Here is a 27,757-nt window from a genome sequence, read left to right on the forward strand (position 1 = left end):
ATGTGCTTACTGGAATTGTGTCTCTGCCAGCTACACCCAAAAATAATAAAAGTTTAAAAAATTTAAAATTGCCGGTCTTTTATAAAATAAATTTAAAATTAGCATTGTATTTTTTTGAGATGCAGAGTATATTACTGTGGGTGTTGCCGTGTCCCCATCAGCTGCAAACCAATTATCATAAGTGGAAAAAAATATATATTTTTTTTTGGTGTGAAAAAAAATCTCCAATCTTTTAATAAAACTGCATGGTAATGGTAACAGTCCCTCATTTTCCGATCTCATTGTAAGTTCACTTGGTGTGGTGGCAGTTACAGTTCAAGCACAATAGCTTTACTTCTGTCCTGGTATAAACCAATCATGAATCAGTCTATAGAAGGACAAGAGCATCCCAGTACTAGGATCTTAACCTTCTACCTCCAACAACTCAACCTCCATCAACCTCTTCATTGGGGATCAGAGATAGTTCTGCATCCAATTCACAAAGGCAAACTGACTCCCCTATACACAATTCTCAAGAAGAATCCTTGTGTGCTTGAGCTTCTGCTGCTGGGGGTGAATCTTCATTCCAGAAGGGGACCAAAAAGACTAGGGGGTAAATTTACTAAAAATCAAGTTTGGGTGAGATTGCAATCTCACGTGAGTTTATGCATATATTTCAACTTGCAAATTTACTAAAGACAAACTGGAGTGAGTTTGGAATTGAGTTCTCTCTTTTCACTGTTAAAACTCGTGTGAAATAGCAAACTCGAAAAGACTCACAGTCAGCCAAACTAGGAAGTAATTTTCATGAAAAAGTTGCAACTCGGGAATTTACTAAGATTCGTGCTTACAATCTCGTGTGAGACTGTAGCAAACTCACTGATAAATTAAAGTTTCAAATAGACCACCTCCTGAGCTGCGAGTTTGCCAGAAACATACACAGATCAATGTGATTTGTGTATGTTTCTGCCTGTATACCTAATGTAAAGGGTTTTTATTTAAAAATAAATGACATAGGCTTTCTCCCCCCAAAAGCTATGACCAGCCCCAGACTTGTCAGCCAGTACTGGTTCTGAAAATTATGGGGAACAAAACGAGTAGGGTTCCACTGTAATTTAGGAACCAGTACCAGTCTGCAGGGCCAGTCCTGGTTTTAAATATAGGGGGAAAAAATGCGTAGGGGTCTCCCTATATTTAAATTCAGCACTGGACCCAAACCAACTGGGGTGTAATGCCACAGCCATGAGACCCTATTACTGGGTCTCCAGGGTCAAAGCATTCTCACCCCAAGCCAGTTAGGCCAAGCCAGGGATCTCAGGGGAGGTGATATTGGATGTTTGGATTGAGATCACTGGTTCCGGGACCAGTTGGTATTCACTTCATTCTCCATATTGAAAGCTGCTATGTTGCTTTATGTATCCTGTTGGGGGTATTCTGTATACTATTATTGATATGCATTTTTTACATTTTAAATGTGAGTGCAATGGAATATTAAATATTATATATTTTTGCCATCTGGTGTTGCACTATGTTTTTTTCTTTTTGAGTTACATGTTCCACATTGATTGTATACTGCACAAGAGAAGAACTATACACCTTGGCATCTTGAATATCCACTCACCAAGTTCAAATCTGAATATATTGCATAATTGGAACTTTGAATATCTTAATAGGGTTGTGTTGATTTACTACATATTTAAAAGAAAATACATGTAACCTATTTGAAGCGCCAATAGATTTTACATTTTATGATTAGAAGTTGTTGAAGGAATTGTGAACCTTACTATAGATATAGGTTTATTTTGATTTCCAACATCTCCACTTCTAAAAACTCTCACTTTAGTAAATTTATCTCTAGTTGTTTTAAACAACAATTGAAGGTGAAACAATCATTTGCATGTAGAACATTGCAACAGCGGGAAGAAAAGTTCACTTTGCCGTGCCACCAACTGAAGCAAGAAGTAGTAACCAGGTGGGATTCCACTCTTAATATATTTCAGAGACTGAAGGAACAGCAACAAGCCATCATAACATACACATCAAGCCATGAGATAGTGAGAGCAGGGACATGTTCTCTTATAGCAGCACACTGTAGAATACTCTTGGTTTTATGCAAGCTACTGAAACCATTTGAATTTGTAACCTATGAAGTGAGTTCAGACACTGCCAGTCAGAGTTAGGTCATGCCCATAATTAAACTACTGAAAAAGCAGCTAGAGAAGCTTAAGGAGGAGATAAAACAAAGCAATTCTGCTAAGTATGTTGCACTTGTAGATCAAGTTCTTTATTCACTTTGCCAGGACCAAAGGGTTTGCAACATATTGCATTTGGATCACTACATTTTGGCAACCATGCTTGATCCTACATTTAAGTCCTATGTAATGTTTTTCTTTCCAACTAACACAGATCTTAAGAGATACAAAGTGCTCTTTGTGAGCAAATTGTCAGCTCAAGTGGCACATGACATGTCTCCTGATCCAGTTTCACTGCAAATGTTGCTGCCAAGAAAAAACTGACCTTTTCCAAGAGATACACTGGTGACGATGATGAGTCAACTCAGTGAAACTTTGTGATATCTGGTCATGTTTAAAAGAAATTCCCACAATTTTTGACATCTCTACCATTACTCAATCTGCTATAGTAAGCATCAATAGAATGGTGGAGGATTACTTTAATGATAAGGTACAAATTAGCATCTCACACAGTTCCTTTGAATACTGGGAGTAAAAAAAGGCCATTTGCAGCTCCTTGTACAATCTAACTATTGTGCAATTAATATGCGCACCATCCAGTGAGTACTTGGAAAGAGTGTTTAGCACAGCAAGAATCCTTGTGAGTGATCAGTGTAGGATATTACTTTCAAAAAATTTAGAAAAAGTACAAATTGTATGAGGAATGCCTATGCCACCAATTGCGATCAGAAACAGAGACTGTAATGGTGGATTCCAGTGGGGATGAGTTAATATTGTGTGGTGATGATAATACCTGATGATGAAATGTTGAAGTTTGAAGATGATTAGTACTTGCCTGAAGCCTGTGATTTGCTGATTGGAAAACTTATTGTTATTAACTTATTTATTTATTATCTTTTCTACTAGGCTGTTACTCTGTCTTCTATCACCTATTTTTGCATAATGCCTGTGATTTGCTGTTTGGAGAAGTGTGTTGGTAATATATTATATTTTGTACTAGGATTTTACTTATAGGTTATTATTTCTTGATCAATGAAAACAATCTATAGGATTGTATAGTTTATTAAACTGCTATCCTCTCTACCACTGCTGTGCCACAACCATTCATACTGTAGATGTGCTATATTTTTTTAAACTGCCAAGTGTTTGTGCCACTGTTCTGTCACATAGTATAGCCAGCCAGCTCACTGCAGCCTTTGGCCAATATAGGTGAGCTGTGAGGTGGTCAAATAAAAAATGACTGCAAATTACTGTACTGAAATCAAAACTAAAAACATTTATTGGTGGTCTTGCCTAAACAAAATAACAAGGATGATTTAGAACCAAAACACAGGGTTCTGGGTAGGGATGTGCGCCAGCCCCCATGTTTTGGTTATTGTGAGCTGTGAGGTGGTCAAATAAAAAATGACTGCAAATAACTGTACTGGAACCAAAACTAAAAACATTTATTGGTGGTTTTGCCTAAACCAAATAACAAGGATGATTTAGAACCAAAACACAGGGTTCTGAGTAGGGATGTGCGCCAACCCCCGTGTTTTGGTTTTGGATCTGTATCTCCTTCGATGTTTTGGATCTGGATTTTGATTTGCCAAACCGCAATTGCATGTTTTGGTGTTGTATCTGTATTTTCTTTCAAAAATGTATAAAAACTGCTAAAATCACATAAATGTGGGCTTTTTTTGTTCCTACAGTATTATTATCCTCAATAAAATTAATTTCCACTCATTTCCAATAATTTTGACCACCTCACAGCTCACAATATTGCTTTCATCCAGTTTAGGCCCAAACATTGCATCAAGCTAGCTGGTTGATGAAGCTAAGTGGCAGCAGTGGGCGGCACAAACACGTGGCAGTTCAACCCCCAACATGGCACATAAGAAAACATATGTTTTCATTAATCAAGAGACCTGAGGTATATTGAGTATGTATGTAGTTAAAGGCAGGGACAGGAATGGTTGATTCATAGCAAATTTTATTTTTATTTTTTATTCTGAAGCAAATTAATGAGGGAGGAGGGGAGAGCATGGGTGAACAATATTGTGGCAGGGACATTAGGATTTTACTGGTTTAAATGTGGAACAGCAGTTGAACATTGATCCAGTCCAGGTTTTCTTTAAGTCACATGAAATAAGCCGCGATCGGCAGAAATAAGGGATTAAATACAAATAGTACTCCCTTGTTTTCATCACGAGATGAGGTATTGAGAAATTGGAAACCCTAATAAAGTTTTCTATATAGTATAGTAACAAAAGTTCTTTTGAAAAATGGGTCTGCATTCTAAATGTCTATATGTTTATATGTCTGTATTTACTTATGTATTGTTAAAATGCAAATTTGGTGAAAACGAGTAACAATTGTATCTGTGGTATTTTCTTAATTGAAATCAGGTGCCTCTTAATAACCCTATTTAAGGGTATAAAAGCACCATGCTTGACATACATTCCCTACCTTTGATAAAGCTGCGCCTAGACGCAGGGAAACGTGTCAGGATTTTTCTCATACATCACCCTACTTTATAGATCCTCAACGGAACATCGTCTGTGCCATCATCTCTCATCCCAGCAGCTCTTGGAGCTAAGGACCTGGAGATTGGGTGACTATCTTCATATACAAGTAGACTTTGCTGCTTAATTACCACACTAGCCCTTGGAGCTGAGGACTCAGTGATATGCTTAACATCATTTATGCTGCATTCAGTGATTTGCTATTTAGCTACCGCATGAATTGAGGACCCAATACTGGAACTATTCTATACAAGGGACATTCCTCTAGCGGCACCAGGCATTTTACCAAACAGCAACTATAATATATAGGAAACCGCATCACTTGAGGACCCACCAATTGGATTATAATACCTAAGGGACACTCCTCTAGCGGCAACCAGTACTAACATCTAAAGAATAGTCCCCAATTGAGGCAACATCGATGGTACCCCACTAGGATCTTATATCAAAGTTTAAATACAGACTTGAGATTATGGGTGAGAACTTGTGATTTTATGGTTAAATGCTGATAGGCAATATTTTATTGTGGAATCAGCAACATTTTTTATAATAAATTGTTTTATATATTCAAATACCACAGTCTATATGTTATGTTAATAACTATATCACTAGCGCTACTTGTTTTATTTCATGTGATTTTGTATGTATAGGGAGTGACTCCCCTACTTCTCATAGTAGCTGCTAGAAAAGCAACACATTTCAGCGCCTGTTTATACCCAATTGGGTATTCCCCTTTTTTTCTTGTCTTATACCCAATCACCTACGGGCCGCAGTCATGAGTTGCTTTTCCAATTTTGAAGAACGTGTTAATAGAAGGCAGACTTATTTTTCAAAATGGGACTCATCAGTGGAAGAAAATAGAAGTGATATAAATAATGAACTTAAAGATGGTTTCTATAAATTGGAAGATTTGTTGAAATCAGAATTGAAACATTGGTTAGATAGCACGAATCTACAGAAATACCTCAATAAAAAAATGATACCTAGAGGTCTTAGATTATTTAAGCCATCTATTTTTCAGGAAACTGATGAGTTCCAGAATGAATGGGAAAGAATCCTAGATAAGTGTTCTTTCTCCTTAATGGAATTGATAATCACCTATAGGACACAAAAAGTTAAAACTCTAGAAACAGAAATTGAGATATTAAAAACCAAGTTAGAACCTGCTAGTCATACAAGGGAGTTTAAGGAAAGAGATCGAATGATAATGGAAAGGGTAAACAAATTAGAACAAACCCTAATAGAGACAAAATGTAAAAAATATAAAAGAGACCAGGAGGACTATAGGAATGATCTGGTAAGAACTTATAAAAATAAGAACAAAGGGACAAATAATGTTAGATCTAACCAAAAAAGAATTGAACATCGTCCCCAACAATGGAACAAACAACAACAAATTCATTCCCATAGATGGGCTGATCATCCAACCATTAAGAAGGTGGAGAGACAGAGAGTTTTTCCTGATCATCACCAATTCCGAGATTCTAATAGAAGACATAGTTATCTGAGACAAACGGATGATTTTGTGCCTAGTCCTATCCATACAGGGGCTAGACCCAAGATCAGGAAGCCTCCTTCACCGTCTGTCTCTAAGCACTCTCCAGAGGTTTTTTTAGACCAACGACCCAAAAGACGATACAGAGATTATGGGTCAAACCAAGAGTGGGAGATAGGACCTCCAAAAAGAAGGAGAAATACAGATTTAGAGGAAGAAGAGGAGGACGAGTTGTACATTTAAAAAGGAATTTAAAGAATGAAAGGGAAAGAAAAAGAGAGAAGAACGATAAGAATACTACTATTTTTAATTTATCATCTAGAAAACTCACTGAAACAGAGGTTTCTCTTTTCAATAAGGGTCTTAAATTTTCCCCATCTACATCACCAAATATATTTGATTTGTTTGTAGAGCTCAATAGATTTGTGAGGACATTATGTCGTAAACGCTTTTTTGCAAAACAGAATCTAACTAAGAGAAAAGAAGATGCTTATCCTATTGTCTTGGACACTAATGATAATTTAGGATTAAAAATCTTACCAGAACTATGGGAAGAGAGTAATGGTAATCCATTATTAGAAACTGAAAAATTATTCGATCTTAAGAAAAGTGGAAAGGGATTCAAACTAAAGTCTGAGTTCTACCCGATTAAATCTAAGGGTTCAAGCATAGATAGTTTTTACAAAACTACTTTGGAGGACTTTAAATTAATGTGTAAATCTAAATCCAATGAGAAGAAATCTAATTTAAATAGATGGGAAAGAAAAGCTATAAAGGATCTAATGAAAGACACCTCTATTATAATCAAAGAAGCTGATAAGGAGGGTGGATTAGTGGTACAAGATAGAATGGATTATATTGCCGAAGCCATGAGACAGTTAGGAAATGACCAATTTTATAAGAAATTATATACAGATCCCACCCAGAGGTTCTTATTGGAACTCCAAACCTTGTTGGATGGAGTTCTGATGGATGGAGTCATTTCCAGGGAAGAATTCCGGTTTTTGTTTTCTGCACATCCCACTACACCTATTTATTATCATTTACCGAAAATACACAAATCCCTCACCTCACCTCCTGGGCGACCTATTATTTCAGGCATAGATTCTCTTTCATCTAATTTATCCTTTTATGTTGATTCCTTTTTACAGCCACGTGTCTCTACATTAAGATCACATATAAAAGATACTACTCATTTTTTACAATTAATACAAGATATTGAATGGAAGGAGTCATATGCTTTCCTAACCATGGACGTACAAAGTTTATATTCAAATATCCCTCATGATTTGGGAATTCAAGCCATTTCTAATAGGTTGAATACTGATGGTGATCTTAGTGAGAGACACAGAACTTTCATTCTTGATTCTATAGCATTCATTTTACAACACAACTATTTTCTGTTTTTGGACACGTTTTACCTACAAACGATGGGCACGGCCATGGGGACCAGGTTTGCGCCGAGCTATGCCAATCTCTACATGGGGGAGGTCGAAGACCACCTCGTGTGGGGAGGCGGGTTCGGCGCACACCTGGTCCTCTATGGCCGTTTTATAGATGACCTTTTTTTCATTTGGGATGGGGATATTAATTCAATGCACCGTTTCACTTCTTTTTTAAACACTATCTCCTATAATCTTCAGTTTACTCATTGCTTTAACTCAAGCCGGATTTCTTTCCTGGATCTGACTCTAGAGATTCAGGATAATAGAATCTGTACCTCTAATTTCTCAAAAGAAGTAGGTAGAGATGCTTATTTGCACTATACTAGTGCTCATTATCCTCCTTGGAAAAGGAATATACCAAAAGGTCAATTCCTTTGTTTAAAACGCAATTGTTCCACTATTGAATCCTTTGAAAACCAGGCCAAAAGGATGACTACTTCTTTCCAAACACGAGGATATCCAGCAGTAGTTGTAAATAAAGCATTGAATGAAGTTAGAAACATAAATAGAGAAGATCTCTTGATACAAAATCAAACCAAGAAAAGGGAAAAGGAAGAAAAAGATTTAAGTAGAGAAATAAGCTTTATATCTACATTCAATAATCAATATCATAAAATTAAAACTATAGTACAAAAGAACTACAGCATTTTGAAACAAGACCGTCTTTTATGTGATTTTATTCCCTCTACACCTACATTTGTTTTTCGCAAAAACAGGTCCCTTAAAACCCTATTGGCTCCTAGTTTCTTACAAACATCAGTGGATCATCAATTAATTAAGCCCCAAAAAAATCTGTGGTCCCAGACTAAACTGAAAGGATTCTTTAAGTGTGGAGGCACGAGATGCATCACGTGTAATTATGTCAGTAACAGGACATTATCAGAAAAAAAAAGCAGAGGATATATATGAAATAAAACATTTTATTAATTGTAATAGCACCTATGTCATTTACATGTTGAGCTGTGAATGTGATTTAAAATATATAGGGAGAACTACAAGGAAATTAAAGTGTAGATTTTTAGAACACCGTAGAAATATAACAAATAGGATAACAACCCATAGTGTATCCAAACATTTTTTGGAGCATCATAATGGAGATCCTAGGTGTCTTAAACTGGTGGGTTTAGAACACATTCCAGTAACGATACGGGGTGGAGATCGTTTTAAGAAGCTCTGCAAACAAGAAGTATTCTGGATGTTTAGAATGAGTTGTATACATCCGGAGGGTTTGAATGAAGCAGTAGAACTTAATTCCATCATCAACTAATATAGGATATCCATCATCACCACTTCCAATATATTGAATATATATGGTACTTTGGAACCATCAATAATTCTCTCCCTATGGTTTTCGTATATGTTCAATATATAAGGAGATTAGAACATTTGGGTTATTATTTGTGTAAACATCATGTTTTCCTTATTCATATGCTAAATAATCTGAGATATACTGAAAGAACTATGTGTATATATATTATTAATCTTCTAACTACAAGTCCCAGAAGCCTCGGCTGAACTACCTTTGTTGATAGAAGTATATTAATCATGTGACTGCGGGATGTAGATTAGGGCGGATCACAAGACACTCACACGTGACCAAAATAACATCTACATCTAATTGCCAATGATGAGCTTAACTACGCACCATGTGACTTTACGTCACACAGGAGGAGTGACTCCGGTATCTGACAGGGACATGTGACCGCACTATGAGCTATTGAACGCGGTTACGGAGATTTACAGCTTAAAAATGAAGGTAATCATGATCTAGTGACCCTGTATAAACTCTCTTATAAGAGAGAATTTAGTTAGATAGCCCCGATCGGCAGAAATAAGGGATTAAATACAAACAGTACTCCCTTGTTTTCATCACGTGATGAGGTATTGAGAAATTGGAAACCCTAATAAAGTTTTCTATATAGTATAGTAACAAAAGTTCTTTTGAAAAATGGGTCTGCATTCTAAATGTCTATATGTTTATATGTCTGCATTTACTTATGTATGGTTAAAATGCAAATTTGGTGAAAACGAGTAACAATTGTATCTGTGGTATTTTCTTAATTGAAATCAGGTGCCTCTTAATAACCCTATTTAAGGGTATAAAAGCACCATGCTTGACATACATTCCCTACCTTTGATAAAGCTGCGCCTAGACGCAGGGAAACGTGTCAGGATTTTTCTCATACATCACCCTACTTTATAGATCCTCAACGGAACATCGTCTGTACCATCATCTCTCATCCCAGCAGCTCTTGGAGCTAAGGACCTGGAGATTGGGTGACTATCTTCATATACAAGTAGACTTTGCTGCTTAATTACCACACTAGCCCTTGGAGCTGAGGACTCAGTGATATGCTTAACATCATTTATGCTGCATTCAGTGATTTGCTATTTAGCTACCGCATGAATTGAGGACCCAATACTGGAACTATTCTATACAAGGGACATTCCTCTAGCGGCACCAGGCATTTTACCAAACAGCAACTATAATATATAGGAAACCGCATCACTTGAGGACCCACCAATTGGATTATAATACCTAAGGGACACTCCTCTAGCGGCAACCAGTACTAACATCTAAAGAATAGTCCCCAATTGAGGCAACATCGATGGTACCCCACTAGGATTTTATATCAAAGTTTAAATACAGACTTGAGTATATGGGTGAGAACTTGTGATTTTATTGTTAAATGCTGATAGGCAATATTTTATTGTGGAATCAGCAACATTTTTTATAATAAATTGTTTTATATATTCAAATACCACAGTCTATATGTTATGTTAATAACTATATCACTAGCGCTACTTGTTTTATTTCATGTGATTTTGTATGTATAGGGAGTGACTCCCCTACTTCTCATAGTAGCTGCTAGAAAAGCAACACATTTCAGCGACTGTTTATACCCAATTGGGTATTCCCCTTTTTTTCAGGTTTTCTTTAAGGTCAGAGATGAACTGCATCTAGACTGATTAGTAGCACCTGTTAGCTAGCTTTAAAAATGGTGTTTGTGCACAGAGATGATGATCCTGATGATGAATTAGTTGCCTAGGTTATAGGCCTGGTGGTGACTAGTGTTAGGGATCCTAGACCTGTGAGTACACTAAAGAACTGTATTGCTGTTTGGCAGATTCTGTGTACCAGCTTATAACATCTTGCCAATTAATTCTGCACTGTCCTGTGTACCTGCCTGTGGTGAGAAAATAAATGTCTGTTGGATTTACCCGGTCCATTGTCAAAATATGTCCCATGTTTTGCCCACAAAATCAACTTGGTGGTTCAGAATATTTTTTAAACTTAAAGGGGCATGCAGGAAATGCTGTCTGTGGCCATAAACATTTCGGCATTCAGCAACCGCATGTCAAAGATTGCAGAAGCTGTGGCAGTTCAACTTCCAACATGGCACATCAAGAAACAAATGTTTTTATTATTCAAGAGGCCTGAGGGAGTATGTATGCAGTTGAAGGCAGGGAAAGTAGTAGTAAATTTAATTTAAATTTTTTATTCCAAAGCAAATTTATGAGAGAGGAGGGGAGGCATTTACAAAAAAAAATATTTAACTCATTCACATCAGTCCTTGCCCTAGTGGAGCTTCTCAGTGGTTCCAATTTTTTTTTAAATAATCATAGAGGTCTCATTAATTGTAGGCAATTATTTTAGACCTGACCAGATGGTCAAAACTTGGTTGTGTTGACTCATCTGCATCACCAGTGGGTTTTTTGTGAAAGTTTAGTTTTTTCCTGGCAGCCGCACTTGCTGGAGAAACTGAAGGAGGAGCCATCGCTGCATCACGTGCCGCTTGAGCTGGCAATTTCCTTATCAACAGCTCTTTGCATCTCTTCAGATCTGTGTTTGCTGGGAAGAAAGACACGATGTATAACTTAAACCTAGGATTGAGCAGGGTTGCCAAATTTATTGATTTGATTGTAAGATCCTGACAACCCATGGATCCTGGCGAAGCGAATAAAGTACTTGATCTACATTTCCGACAATTCCACAATCACTTCGTTTCAGCTTCTCCTTCAGTTTCTCAAGCTGCTTTTCCAACAGTCTAATTAGAGGAATTACCTGACTCAAGCTGGCAGTGTCTGAACTCACTTCACAGGTGACTACTTTGAAGGGTTTCAGCACTCTGCACAACACGAACAGTATTTTACACTGAGTTTGAGTAAGGTAAATCCCCCCTCCTCTTCCTATGTCATAGTTCATGCTACATCCACCTGTTGAATGGCAAAAATGTCCAGAAATTTTGCGGCCCAACGAGAGCATCTCCTGCATGGCCCTGTCATTTTTAAAAATATAAAATGCACCACCAAGTGGACTGTGTGAGCAAAACATGAAATGTGTTAGAATTCACCCTGCTGTAATGCTCTCACAATATTGGTGATGTTGTCAGAAATCACAAATCTCGAGGAGAGTCCAAACGGGTAAACCATGCAATGACTTCTTTGAGTTTTTCTAAGAGGTTTTCAGCGGTATGCCTCTTAGTGAAACTGGTGATACACAGAGTAGCCTGCCTTTGAATGAGCTTCTATTTCTTAGATGCAGCTGCTGTTGGTGGCCCTGAAGGCAATACACCCACACAGTGGGCTGTTACGGTCATGTAATCTTGCATTTGTCCTGTTCCACTTGTTCATATATCTGTGGTTAAGTGGACAATGGGTACAACGACATTTTGGAGGACACTAATTAAGTTCTTTTTAACGTCCCTGTAAAGGCTTTTATAGTGAAGTGAAACCTAGATGGGATTTGGTAGCGGGGACACAGGACCTCAAATAACTGTCTAAAACCCACTACAGTTTACACACAGTGCAGCCCCACTTAGAGCAAAAGAGGTCTCATATTAGAATTTTATTTGTTGATCTTAGTTCTGCTTTTAATACTGTTATTCCGGCATCTTTGGTTTCAAAGATTTTCCAGTTAGGTGTAAATGGGTATACTGTATGTGCAATTAGGTTCTGAATTTTTTGACAGAAAGGCCCCAAGTGGTTAAGTTAGAGGAATGTGTTTCTGGGGAAGTTTTGTTGAAAACTGGTGCCCCACAGGGGAGCATTTTGAGCCCTCTACTATATTCTTTATTTACTTATGATTGTGTTTCAACTTCACAGTCTGTTAAGATTGTGCAGTTTGCAGACTACATTGCCATTGTGAGTCTGATAGGAAATGAGGGGGCGGAAGCAGTACGAGGTCCAAAGATTGCTTGAATGGAGTAAGGATAATTGTTTACTCCTAAATACCACAACAACTAACTAAAAAGATGGTGTTTTATTTTAGGAGGATGGATTGTGGATCCAAATTACCAGTGGTTTTGTACAATATGGTCATTGAGGAGGTGGATTCCTTTAAATTTCTGGGAGTTCATATCTCAAAGGGTCTGACCTGGTCTCTAAACTCTACACTTGTAGTGAAAAAATGCACAGCTACGCCTTTTTTTTGTGGAGACTGAAGGCAGTTCATTTGAGTACGGAGACGCTCCTAAGCTTTTTTCATTGTATAATAGAGAGTGTCCTGACTTATGGGACTGTTATATGGTTTTTGAAATTGTACTGCTGCTGATAGGGGTGCTCTTGAGTGCATGGTCAAGACTGCAAGCAAAATAATAGGTGTAAAACTGCCCCAAATTCAAGTTCTCTATGAGAGTAGATTATTAAAGCGCACTAGAAGCATCTTAGCTGATCCTAGTCATCCTAACTATATGGTTTTCGAAAGATTATTATCAAATGTAAAAGATTCATTCTTTGATTTTAGATGCCCTGACTTAAGCCCTGTATGCCCTTGGGCATCGGCTTTAGTAGATAAACTAGTATTGTCATGACTGGTGGCACTGGCAGCAGCTCCAACCCTAGTATGTGGTTCCTGCTCTCCTCTCAACTGATCGTTCTCCATATCAACAAACATGAATGAAGTGGGTTACACACACGTCAATTTGTACCAATTTTAAATATTTTTTAGGAAAAAGAAAATAACACACTGCGTTACCACTTACAGTGTCACAATATTTTTTATGACTAAGAAAAGAATAACACACTGCTCTGCCACTTACAGTGATGTCATTATGTTTAATATATTACGCATGTTATTTAGCACTTTGTTGTGGTCTTGTAGTCAGCGTGTAGACTAATCATTTATTCAGGATTGAGGAAAGAATTGAAAAGCTGACTATTACACTGCGCTACCTCTTACAGTGTCACAAGATTTTTTATGAGTAACACTGCGGTACCATTTACAGTGTCACAATATTTTTTATTTATATCCAACACGTGGATGATAAACTGCGGTCTGGCCGGCAGTGTCAATGAACAATAACAGTGCAGCTAAGTTGCTAACACACACACAAAAAAAATATATACTGTATATATATATTTTTTTTTTTGAGGAATGCTAATTTTATAATTCACTTTTATTTTTTTTACACTGGGGAAAAGCACCCCTGGATGAGTCAGGAGCCCCTTGATGATCAACACAGCCCCCCTTATGGACAACAAAGCACCGCTGCAGAGCACCTGCAGTGTCACAAATACGTGGATGTTAAACTGCGGTCTGGCCAGCATGGTCAGTGAACAATAATAGCATAACTAATTTACTAACTAGTAACTACCTGGCTAACACACACACACAAAAAAAAAATAAGATTTTAATTTTAACTTTTATTTTTTATACACTGGGGAAGAGCACCCCTGGATTGACAGAGCACCCCTGGATGACACAGCACCCCTTTAAGATCTGCAGATGGACAGGACAACACAGCAGCAGCCCTTTATGTACTGCAGCCCCTGCCCCTTTATGGACAATACAGCAGCAGCCCTTTATGTACTGCAGCCCCTGCCCCTTTATGGACAACACAGCAGCAGCCCTTTATGTACTGCAGCCCCTGCCCCTTGATTGACAGGACAACAGTGAGTCACACAGCAGTGCACCCCCCACTTTATGTACTGCAGCCCCAGCCTGACAACACTGCACCCTTGAACAAATAGTGACAAGTCACTGACAACAACACACAACACTGACTGCACCCTAGAAGAACAGAGCACATGATAGTGACACCGATCACTGGGACCTTTATACAATCCAAAACCCACAAGAATCTGACAGCGGGAGGATGACGTTTTGCCTCATTTTGGATTCCGAGTTAGGTGGGAAACCCCTAGCCAGACTCGGATCCTACTCCGATTCCCTAATTTCGGGTGGGTTCGGTTCTCGGAAAACTAGACCCGCTCATCTCTAGTTCTGAGCACATCTTTATTTTATATAAACAAGTGTGGCCCTAAATTTTGCCTTATGATAAGCGGACTTCTGCTACCAGAGCTTGCTAAATCCTGTGTTCTCGAGTTAGGGTCCATAAGCTAGATAGGTGAAAATGTAATTCTACTGAAGCCTGTACAGTTATGATATCTTAATAGTACACCTATAATTAGCTGCTCTATGCCAGCTGTTTATGCCTAAATTTGGGTGATTTTAGTAGAGATGAGCGGATCCGATTCTCAGAGAATCGGACCCACCCTAACATTGAAATTCCGAGTCAGATCCGAGACCGGCTCAGGGTTTCCCGCGTGACTCAGACCTCAAAACGAGGCAAAATGTCATCCTCCCGCTGACGGATTCTCATGGGTTTTGGATTGTATAAAGGTCCCCGCGATCGGCGCCATTTTCATCCCGGCTGTGGAGAGAGAAGCTAGCAGACTTGTAGTCACTGTCAGTCACTCAGTGTGTGTGTCCAGTCAGGGTCTTGGGCTGAAGGTTGCTGCTGTGTTGTCCATAAAGGGGCTTAGGCTGCAGTATATAAAGGGGGGCTTCCTTCAGTGGGTGCTGCAGCTGCTGTGTCACTTGTCTTGTCAATTAACTGTGGTTGCTGCTGTGTTGTTATCCTGTCCATCAGGCTAGGGCTGCAGTCCATAAAGGGGTGCTGTGTTGTCCAGGGGGGGGTGCTCTGTAAATTAGGGGTGCTCTTCCCCAGTGTAAAAAAAATAAAAGTGCTTTTTTTCTTTCTTTTTGTTTGTTTGTGTGTGGGCATTAGCAACTTAGCTGCATTATTATTGTTCGGTGACACTGCCGCAGTTTATCATCCATGTATTTGTGACTCTGCAGGTGGTCTGTCCGCACTCTGCAGGGGTGCTTTGTTGACCATAAAAAAGGGGTGCTGTCTGTGTTTTTCATCAAGGGACTGCTGCTTTGTTCAGGGGTGCTCTTCCCCAGTTTAAAAAAAATAAAAGTGAAATTAAATTATTATAAATGCAGAAAAAGTAAAAAAAAAGATATTTTTTTTGTGTGTGTGCGTCAGCAACTTAGCTGCGCTATTATTGTTTGGTGACACTGCCGGCCAGACCGCAGTTTATCGTCCACGTATTTGTGACTCTGCAGATGGTCTGTCCGCACTTGGCAGGGTTGCTTTGTTGTCCATAAAGAAGGGGTGCTGGCTGTGTTGCTCATCAAGGGGCTGCTTCCCCAGTGTTAAAAAAATAAAAGTGAAGTAAAATTTATATTATCAATCCACAAAAAATAATAAAAAGGATTTTTTTGTGTGTGTGTGCATTAGCAACTTAGCTGCGTTATTATTGTTTGGTGACACTGCCGGCCAACCGCAGTTTATTGTCCACGTATTTGTGACTCTGCAGGTGTTCTAGCAGCACCTCCATAAGCAAGGCCACCTCATTTCTATTAGATGTATAATAATTAGAGATGAGCAGGTTCGGATTCCAGAGTTCTGAACCCACCCGAATTTAGCATAACTGAGTCGGATCCAAGCAGGCTCGGAGTTTCCCGACTTACTCGGATCTCGAAACCGAGGCAAAAGGTTAGAGTCTGAAATCTCGCGATCTTTCATCTCCATGATCAATGTATAAGGGACCACGCAACAGTCGCCATTTCACTTCAGCTGTGGAGACTGAATAGGGAGGGTGGGTAGTGTAGGGCTGGGAGAGGTACTGGTGCTGATCCATTCTGGTCTCTGGTCACGGTGCAGTCAGTATCACTGTGCTGTCTGCTGATCCATTCTGGTCTCTGGTCACGGTGCTGTCACTGTGCTGTCTGCTAATCCATCTGGGCTGTCTGCTGTGTCCTGAGCTTGTGCTGTATCCATCTCTGGGCCCAAGTTCTGGACTCCAAAAAAAAAAAAATCAAAGTGTCTTTTATAGTTTTCTGTGTGTGTGTACGTGTTAGGCTTAACCGCAGTAGCGCACAAGAGCCAGCCAGCAACGCACATAGCAACCTTGTGCTGCCCGACTACTGTCTTGCTAAAAAAAAAAAAAACAATAAAAGTGTCTTATATTTTTTACTTCTGTGTGTGCGTGCGTGTTAGGCTTAACCGCAGTAGCACACAAGAGCCAGCCAGAAACGCAAGTTGCAACCTTGTGCTGCCCAACTCCAGTCGTTCTCCAAAAAAAACCAATAAAGTGTCTTATATTTTTGTCTTCTGTGTGTGCTCGTGGGTGTTAGGCTTAAACGCAGTAGCGCACAAGAGCCAGCCAGCAACGCAAGTTGCAACCTTGTGCTGCCCGACTCCAGTCGTGATCAATCGGTGCTCTGGGCCCAAGTTCTTCTGGAGCTGACAAAAAATTAAAATCATCATTTGTCTTTTTTTCTAATAATTTTGTGTGTGCGCACGACTGCACATGTGTGAATTTTTTAACCGCACCTTCAAGACTGCAGAAAATATGGAGGACTGTCACATGACAGGAGAGCAAGGCCAAGAACCACATGTTGTAGCTGCCGCCAGCAGTGCAAGGCCGTCAACTTCCTCGTCCTCTATGAAGGCCCATGCCCCAGGCTTAAGTCACGCCATCGATATGGTAAAGCAAGTTTTACTGAAAGGATAGTTGCCTTTAGATAAACAAAAAATTGGCAATATGCCATTCACTACATGAAGTGAAAAGGAAAGGATAAGGCCTTGGCCTTTCTTTATGAAGACTGCTGACAGCCCTTCTGCTTGTAGTAGTAGTGGTGGTGGTGGTCCAATTAAAAATGTGAAAGTTTTTAAGACAGCTCCGGGAAAACCAACTGTGTGCCCTGAGAATTCAAAATCACAAATCCCGAGGAGAGTGCAAGTGTGTCCGTGGTTACCATGTGTGAGCCCGACCTAAATACTAGTGTACTGGAGGATCCTCTAAGTTCCAACATTTGTGTGCCCTCTGTAAATGTGGGGAAGGGCAGTCAACATCTTGCACACATAGGGCCTGATTCAGCGCTCACAAGCAGGTCGATGGTCCCCCACTGCGCATGCGCACGCCAGAGCCGGCTCTGGCGTGCACATTTGCGAGACCTGGCCAGTGACGGGCGCTCCTTTGCTACGGGTCTCGCACCAAAATGGGGTGGCTGTCGATTGTGATTGACAGCTCGCCCCATTTTGGAGGTGGGGAGGGGGGTGGCTGGCCAAACAGAGGCGTTTCCGAAGGAACGCCTGCCATTTGGGGGCTACCTCAGTAGTGAGCTTCTGGCTCTATTAGAGCTGGAAGCTCACTGGGGCTTGCGATGGACAAGACCCTACCACAAGGGTCTCGTTGCAAACCCGATGGTCGCGATGATCGCGACTATTGCAACCATCACCTGGCCGCTCGCAAAAGCTGTGGGTGGTCACCCACAGCTTAGTGAGTGGCCAGGAGGCCGTTGCAAAAAAAAATAAAAAATGCCACCCTGATTCAGAGCGAGCGCTCTTAACGAGCGTCCGGCTCTGAATCAGGCCCATAGTCATTCAGGATACTTCTGTGGAATTGCACATGGAGGAGGAGGATATTTTGGTAGTTCAAGGTGCTAATGATGATGAGGATGTTGGTGATGAAGATGTTTGTGATGAGGATGTTGATGCCGAGGATGTCCTTTGTGTAAGTAAGGCAACAGCTTTTGCCCATGGTTTGAAAAAGCCAAAGCCCATTGTTGTCATGCCGGGAAAAAAGACAAGAAAATCTACTTCTCACGTGTGGAATTATTTCCATCCCAATCCGGACAACAGCTGTCATGCCATATGTGCCCGTTGCCATGCAAGAGTAAGTAGAGGGAGGGACGTAAACCACCTACGAACCTCCTCCTTGTTACGTCACTTGGAGCGCATTCATCAAATATCAAATTGTATGTCGCCAAGTTTCAAAACGCAAAACGTAACAAGTCCAGTGTCACCTAGTTGCTCCCTCTCTGTGGGATCCAAGCGCCTTCAATCTCCAACACCAACACCTGCATCATCGCCTGCATCCTCATTCGTGATCGGAAGTAATTTAAAAAAACAATTGACTATGAAACAGTCCTTTGATAGAAGAAGTAAGTATAACAGCTGTCACCCAGTTTCACAGCGTATCACTGACGCCATGACAGCTGTGCTAGTATTAGATGGTGAAATAATAAAAAATGAGGATGATAGTGTGGAGGAAGTGCAAAAGGAGGATGAGGGGGAAATTTGTGTCCTATCTGATGCTAATGTGGATGTTGATGATAAGGATGTGGTTTGTGTAAATCAACCACCAGTGGCAGCAGTTCTTGCTAGATTCTGACAACAGTTGTGAAGGCATCTGTTCCATTTGTAAAGCCAAAGTTAGCAGGGGAAGGGACGTTAACCATCTAGGCACCTCCTCCCTGTTACGTCATTTGCAGCGAGATCATGCAATTTGTTTAACAAAATTATAATTTGTAAATTAATAACAAGCAGTCCAGTATCAGCTACCAGCAGTTTGGACCAGCACATGCAATCTCCACCACCAACACCCTCATCATCAACCTCCTCCTTAATAATTGAAGGTAGTCCTTCCAAAAAATGTTTTGTGGGGCCCAAACAATCCAAGGAGTTCAGCCACGAAAGTGTCAGTCCTAGTCACTAAAGTGCTTGGTTTGTTAAACTGTGCATGTCCTTTTTAATAACCCACATAAGAGTGGGTGGGAGGGACAATTCCATCTTGCACCTCTTTCCTTTACATTTGGCACAATTTGGGGCATTGACGACTGACATTATTATAGTTTATTAAACTGCCATCCTGTCTGCCACTGCTGTGTGGCAATGTTTCATAGATGTCTGTCATTTTTTTAAAACTGCCTGTTCATTTGTGCTGCTGCTCTGTTGCTTACTTTAGCCACCCAGCTTGCTGCAACCTTTGGCCTATATTGGTGAAAAATAGTGAAATCAATATTGTGAGCTGTAAGGTGGTTTAAAATGCCTAGAAATGCCTGAAAATCATTGTTATTAAGGTTAATAATACTGTAGGAACAAAATCAGACCCAAATTATGTGGTTTTAGCTGTTTTTATGATTTTTTAAGAAAAAAATCCAGATCCAAAACCAAAACACCAAAACCAAAACACCAAAACAAAACACAGAGGAAAAAAATCCAAAACCAGATTCAGATCCAAAACCAAAGCCAAAACATGGGGGTCGGCGCACATCTCTAATAATAATTAAAAAACCTTCGGATCAAAGATGTCTTTTAGGAACTGAAGAACTTGATCCTAGATTGATCTTCCGTCATAAATGTTTTTAAGAGTCAAAACATTAAAATAAAACATAAATTAAAAACGAATCAATCCTTCCGTCCTTTCCCTGTCTTTAGTCCATAAACATATTCCAACTCCGTCGGGCCTCTAACCTAGTTAAGGAAAACATTCTTGGTTTTTAAACTTCCTAGGGGTCGTATAGTTTATTAAACTGTCATTCAGTCTACCACTGCAGTGCCACTCTGTGCCATGTTGGAAGCTGAACTGCCACATGTTAGTGCCGCCCACTGCTGTCGCTTAGCTTAGTCAGCCAGCTAGCTGGATGTAACCTTTTGGCCCTAAACTAGATTAAATCAATATTGTGAGCTGTGAGGTGGTCAAAATTGACTGGAAATGACTGGAAATAAATGTTATTGAGGTTACTAAAACTGTAGGAACAAAAACGAGCCCACATTATGTGATTTTAGCTGTTTTAATGATTTTTTTGAAAAAATACAGATCCAAAACCAAAACACACAAGGGGCGGTTTTGGCAAAACCAAATCCAGATCCAAAACACGAGGAGATACAGATCCAAAACCAGAACACGGGGTCGGTGCACATCCCTAGATTTTAGGAGGATCTCACACAGTCACACAGCAATAAGTACAGCACTGTAATTAAGCTGGGTAGAGTTGCAAAACTCAACTTGGCACATGGAAAGGTTAACTTCCATCTTAATATGTGCAAACATTTATGTCACATGTTACTATTCAACCAATTGAACCAAAGCACATGTGGCAGCCTTTCTTTCCTCTCATCACTGATTGGCAACCTTATTATTATTATCATTATTATTATTATTATTATTATTATTGTTTTTTTTAAAAAGTGCCGACATGCTACACAGAGGTTTGCATTTAGGGGTTAAAATAAATATAAAATATATACAATGACAAAACACAAAATTATGATCCTGACCAGATGAGCTTACAATCTACAAGGTTTGGGGAACACCTGATACAAAGGGAAGCAGAATAACAATTGTAGCATCAGGACGGGAAACTGTGCATTGCTATTACAAGACAGTAGCATTATCATCCACCAGTAGTATAGTAATCCTTTGTGAATGGCATTTCTATGCAGCGGGTTGGGTATGGGATCCTGGCGGTCAGAATACCGACAGCGGCATCCCGACATTCAGAATCCTAACACTACAAGGTAAGGTCCCTAACACTAACCCTTACCCCTAACCCTCCCACTTTGGTGCCTAAACCTTATCTCCCCCCTAGTGCCTGAACCTAACCTCCCCCTCCACGCACCCTAACCCTCCCCCCTTTGTGCCTAACACTCCCCCTCCCCCCTAGTGCCTAACCCCTAACCCTAAACCTAAGTCTCCCCTAATCCCCTTACCTTCGGGATGCCCGTGGTTGGGATACTGGAACCAGGATCTCGATGCTGTCGGGATTCCTGCACAGGTATTTTGACAGTCGGCATCACACACACCGGGATGCTGACTACATCCCCTATGCAGCTACTTATGCAGTGAAAGTACAGTGCATGAGTACCCTGTTAGCAGGCGCTGGTATTGCATGCATTGACTGTGTGCGACTCGGACACTAACCTGAGTAAAAAAGCAAAAGACTGGGGACCGATACGAGTGAGCCACACCATGCACTGCAGCATTGTGCTTAATCTGCAAATTTATATCAACTCCATTACGATAAATATACTAATCCTAAGCACCCATGATACTATAATCAACTTCAGATGCAGCTAAGATGCAATAAAAATGCTAAATTCAGAAGTAAGTTTGAAAGCCGGTGGTGGAGCATCTATGTGGCGCCATGCGTCTTATGATATATGGCACAAAATATCTAGGTTTATGAAGACACATCTGTAAATTTTGTGCTGATTCAGGGGATACAAAACAAAACCCATACTGCGTAATTTCAAACTTAAGCTTCACAGTTTGAAAACTCCTTCCTGACCCCAAAAATGAATAATAAATACCCTAAATAAATCACCCACATAAAGTTTATTTATTAGAGCTATTATAACTATTTCTGTTAAGGAGTTTACCCTAGCCACCATATATGGTAAGTGATTCAGCATCCCACCCACCTTTAACAGTAACATACTGATGGCGAAACCAGCTTACTTCCATTTACAACCGAAGATTTCTTGTCCTCTGTATGGTAATTATTCTGAAAAGTTAATTGTACAAATCTCTATATTGACCTTGGAGGCAGAGCCGGACTGGCCATCTGGCACTAATGGCAAATGCCAGAAAGGCCGATGGCCTGATGGGCCGGTCTGGTCTGAAAGCCTGGCCAAGCAACTCCGCCTCCCGATGCTCTGCCCAGCCAGGATATTGAGAGACGGGGCGTGCCGTGAGGCCGGACCCGTGGCATGCTCACATGACATTAGCCATGCCTTCGTGAGGCAAGGCCATGCCCCTGTGAGCAAGGCCATGGCCCTTTTACTCAAAAGAAGAATGCCAGGGCCAGGGGCATAACTAGGTATTTGAATGCCCCATAGCAAAAGTTTGTAAGGACCCTTATGTACCTCTCAATGTTGAAAAATGTATATAACACATGTAACTTTGATATGGAAGATGGTCCTCTCTTAGCTCTGGGTCTTATAGCAGCTGTACCCCTTGTACCTATGGTAGTTATGCCCATGACTAGGGCTGATCTGGACCCTCAGTCCATCCCTGCTTGGATATATTTATACATTTTTAGAATTAGGTCACCTCTTTTTACAAATTAAACAAAACTATGTCAACTTCTCTTTTCAAGCGAACCCTTCCATTTCTTTTATTAATGAGTGATGTGGCTTAAGCACAATGGGAAAACCGAATGTACAGATCAGGGCATGTTTTTGTGGATCATAGGACAGGGGTTCACAGACTGTGTGCAGAACATTTTTTAAGTGTTGGGAGGTATGCATTTATTTAGGAATAACACTTACTGATAAGATTTTATTGTGATCCATTCTATTCACCCCTAATGAAGTCCTTCAGATGAAACGTATAAGGTGGACTCCAATCTCTAAACTTTGGATCATCCTCGGATCGATGGGACCATTACATTTTTTAACTATTGGAATTAGACTCCAGCGGGCTCTGGAGCTATCAGAAAAGCCTGTTAGTGTCTGTTTTATGGATTAGAAAACCATGTTATTTACAGTAATACACTAAGTGCACCTTGTTTCTTAACTATTTCTAAGGAATAATTGACTGGAGAGAAATCCGTATACATCCTGTAGTGGAGTTGTTGGAGTAAAGAAACATCAGATAAACCTATTCTTCTTTATACAAAGTACACATATTTTGTGCTGAATTCTAAAATTAGGGCCTTATTCAGGTTGGATCGCACGGCTGCGTTCACACGCAGCCGGTCGATGTTTGTGCTCTGCGCATGCATCGCAGTATGTGTGCGCAAACCAGCCACTGTGATCAGGAAGAGATGGCAGTGAGCATGCATTCTGATCGCATAGTGATTGACATGAAGTGACCGTTTGGGAGTGGAGAGAGGCGGTGGCAGAAGGAACACAAATCGTGCTTGTGCGTTTGAATGGCATTACAGGAGCGTGCATAATTAAGCCCCTGCGATTGCATATGCTGCAGAGGTCTAGATAGCGACAGGAAGTTTAGCAGTTTGTGAGGTAGGGTCAGGTCAATCACAACTGTGCGAATGGTTCCGATGTTACTCGATTGTTACTGATTATTTTGCTGACTTGCGCAGAGCTGGCCCTAGCCAAATTAGTGCCCTAGGCAAGATTTTTGGTGCTGCCCCCCTCCCCGTGTGATTCTGAAAGGGGGTGTGGCCTCATGGAAAGGACCCTCACCTAGCACAGCACCCCCCTATCCCAGCACAGCACAGTGTCAGCACCCACCTTCACCTACCACCCCTATCACAGCAGAGCACCCCTCTCCCATCAGTGAGCACCACAGCACCCCGGCCCTCTCCCAGTTCCAAACTTACTTTACTTGAGCACAGCCTGCAGAGCCGTCCGACTCAAGGTACAGCAAACCACGGGCAGTGGACCCGCTTTTCGGGTCTCAGTCTGGCAAGCCGCAGCTATGTGTGATGATTGCTGGAGGTGGACCCCAGAGCCATGAGGTGTGACTCACTACTCCGAGCTCCACAAAGGCCCATGGTGCAGCAGCCCTCCTGTGACCATATACTTATAGTTCTGAATGAGCCTCTGCCCATGCGCAGAAGCTCATTCTGATTGTTTGATGCCCAGAGCCGGCCCGCTGCTAACCACTATCTGCTGTCCAGGTGCCCCACCTCTGCAAACTGCTGCTGGCTGTTCCGCTGCTGCCTGCTCACTGTTTGCAGCTGCCAGGCCCAATCTGAGCTCACCTGACAGTAGCAGCTGCCAGAGTCTCTGCCCAGCTGGCAGCAGGTGCCCCAGCCATGCCTGCAACAAACCTCCACCAATCGTAGGCTGGCTTGGATGCCCCCAAGCATTCCAAATGCCCTAGGCATTTGCTTTGTGTGTCTATGCCTAGGGACAGCTCTGGACTTGTGGATGCATTTCATGGGAAGTGAGTGGCGTTATACAGTGATGGGCATCTTGGAATAGTGCTGCGGTTGCCGTGCAATCACATTCATTAGCATATTTTCGCAACTAGCGGGTGCGTGCGAATGCAGCCGTGCGATCCGTGCTGGATCAGACTCTTAGTCTAAAGTTAGATAATATGCTATGGGACATACTGTATTTATCAAATACAATTTTTGGGCTATCCCGCTAAACACCCATTTTTGTGGATGCCACCAAATATTAAGCATCACTGGGATGTATGTATAAGGGACTGAAGCAGATATAATAAATAACTGCAGCAGTCTGCCATTTCCAACCACAAAAGGAGCCCCAATAGTTTCTATAGGGGCTGTGAAAGGTCATATTTACCAAGTGAAGCATTCTGGAGCTTGGCCACAATAGCTAACGCCATCCTAAGATGGCGTTAGACCATGGTAGCCTATGTGCTACTCTAACACATTTTATACCAGAGAGGGATTCTTCAGATACCTCCCCATCAGCCCCTTTTGATACAAGTCAAATTTATCTCATAACAACTGCATTAAACTAGAGATGAGCAGTTTGGTTTTACTGAGAACCGAACATACCTGAACTCTGGATCCTGGCTCGGATCACACTGGGGTTCCGAGTAGAACCGTGTCCCGATCTAAAATGCGGATCTCACGTGTTTTGGATTGCATGTAAGTTCCTCCCTCGTGATTTTAGGTGCTGTGACGTTGTCAAAGTTGACTGGAAATTAATGTTATTGATGTAAATAATACTAAAAAAAAACAAAAACAGTTCCAATTTACATGATTTCAGCTGTTTTTATCAATTTATCAATTCAAAACTGAACCAAAGCACTTAAGGGTGGTTTTGCCAAAACCAAATCCAAAACATGATGATGATTTAGATTACAACCAAAACCAAAACACATTTTCTGTGCACATCTCTACATTAAACATGTGGACTGTGATAAATACAGAAGGCCCCTATGGGCGCTCCCATTCCTTTATGTTTTTACATTCTATTTCCTTATTGAAAGATAAGTAACACAGACAATCACTTTCTTGACACATCCATAACTATTCTGCTTCTGTCACGGTAACTCAGTAATTGCTTTAACAAGCATACAATTGAATGTCATAAGTGATATAAGCTTAGCAATTCAGGGCAAACCATAGCAAATCCCACTACAACATCTGTAGGTACTTATGTAGGGTTGTCCGTTACATTTATCAAATTAAGTCACGTTCATCATGACCTCTCTTCCGATATCACATCATCACTAAACTAGGGTAAACTAGGGTATCACAATGTGCAGGATTTGTTTCCAAATCTGTAGTAATTCCTCGGTGTAGCCCAGAGTTATGATTCATTTATAGTGGAGTGACAACATAATGCTTAGGTGTCACAATCTATTAAAGCTGCTCAGTGTCTTCTGTTTATTTTTAGAACCAATTGAGACTTAACTGATAGTGAAAAATATACAGTCAAGTGTGTTTACTTCACCTTTCCAAAGAATCTAGTATAGAACCAATTAATTTGTTATTCCTGTCACAAGAGGTGCAGTATACTTCACAAATGCCATTGCTTTATATGTCTTTGTAGCTTGACAGTCATACTCTTTTTAAGCACATTATTGGATTCTGTTTACATAAGATTTTTTTTTCTTGTTCTTATTAATCAATATATTAGACAAAAAGGACACAGTTGTTATTTAAGAAAAAAGAAACCAGGCACAAAAACAAAAGTGCAGTTGCTTCCAATTTTTTTATTTTAAGAACAGTAGAACAATTATGTTGCTTGGAACTAAACGTGGCTCATTTGTTAAGTGATTAAGGGGCCTATTCATCAAACGATAAATGGCCCGGTAACCATGCGGAAACGCTAGTTTCTGCATATTTAGGTAATCAAGCTATTCATCATCAGGGGTCCAAATAGGACCACCTGATATTCAGGTGCGAGAATAAGTGCCATCTCCAGATGGTGCTTGTTCTCGGATCCCTGCTCCTTCCTATTGGAAGGAGTTCCGGGGATGCAAAGAGGGATCCGAGTGGATACTTAATCATCGGGGCATACAGTCCCCGATGATGAATAGGCCCCTAAGTACTCTAAATATTTAGTGTCTCATTTAGGGTTACATGCGTTGTGTGCACCAAGCGTTGGACTAAAAATTGCCATGAAAAGAACTTATTTGTGTATTGTTTATAGTGCATGTATCATGATGCGTCCAAATAAAACAGTAGTATTTGTATTAGGCATATATCAGTTGTACAAGTGGGTATACATAGGCCTTACAATAGTGTAAAGATACAGTGTAATAATAAATAATAAATGTTACAGTAAAAATCGCAGTTTTCCTAACAAATTGAATTAGATATGTCTAAATGAGCAACATAGTGGAGTAGCACAGATTTCCATTTATTGATCATCAAAATAGGATACTTGTATGCTGGTCATCAGATGGAATTCTGCATTGTATGTTTGTCATCAGATGGAATTCTGTATTGTATGGTGGTCATCAGATGGAATTCTGCATTGTATGCAGGTCATCAGATGGAGTTCTGCATTATATGTCGGTCATCAGATGGAATTCTGCATTACATGCTGGTCATCAGATGGAATTCTGCATTGTGTGCTGGCCATCAGATGGAATTCTGCATTGTACACTGGACATCAGATGGAATTATGCATTGTATGCTGGTCGTCAGATGAGTTCTATATTTTATGCTGGTCATCAGATGGAATTCTGCATCATATGCTGGTCATCAGATGGAATTCTGTATTGTACAGTATGTTGGTCATCAGATGGAATTCTGCATTGTATGCTGGTCATCAAATGGAATTATGCATTGTAAGCAGGTCATCAGATGGAATTCTGTATTATATGCTGGTCATCAGATGGAATTCTGTATTGTATGCTGGTCATCAGATGGAATTCTGCATTGTATGCTGGTCATCAGATGTACTTTTGTATTGTATGCTGGTCATCAGATGGAATTATGCATTGTATGCTGGTCATCAGACGGAATTCTGCATTATATGCTGTCATCATATGGAATTCTGCATTGTATGCTGGACATCAGATGGAATTCTGCATTGTATACTGGACATCAGATGGAATTCTGCATTGTATGCTGGTCATCAGATGGAATTATGCATTGTATGCTGGTCGTCAGACGAATTCTGCCCTGGGGATCCTCCTCAATAAATTTAATTTCCTGAC

Source organism: Taudactylus pleione, unplaced genomic scaffold, assembly GCF_031769625.1.
Source record: "Taudactylus pleione unplaced genomic scaffold, aTauple2 ptg000004l, whole genome shotgun sequence".
Taxonomy (NCBI): Eukaryota; Metazoa; Chordata; class Amphibia; order Anura; family Myobatrachidae; genus Taudactylus; species Taudactylus pleione.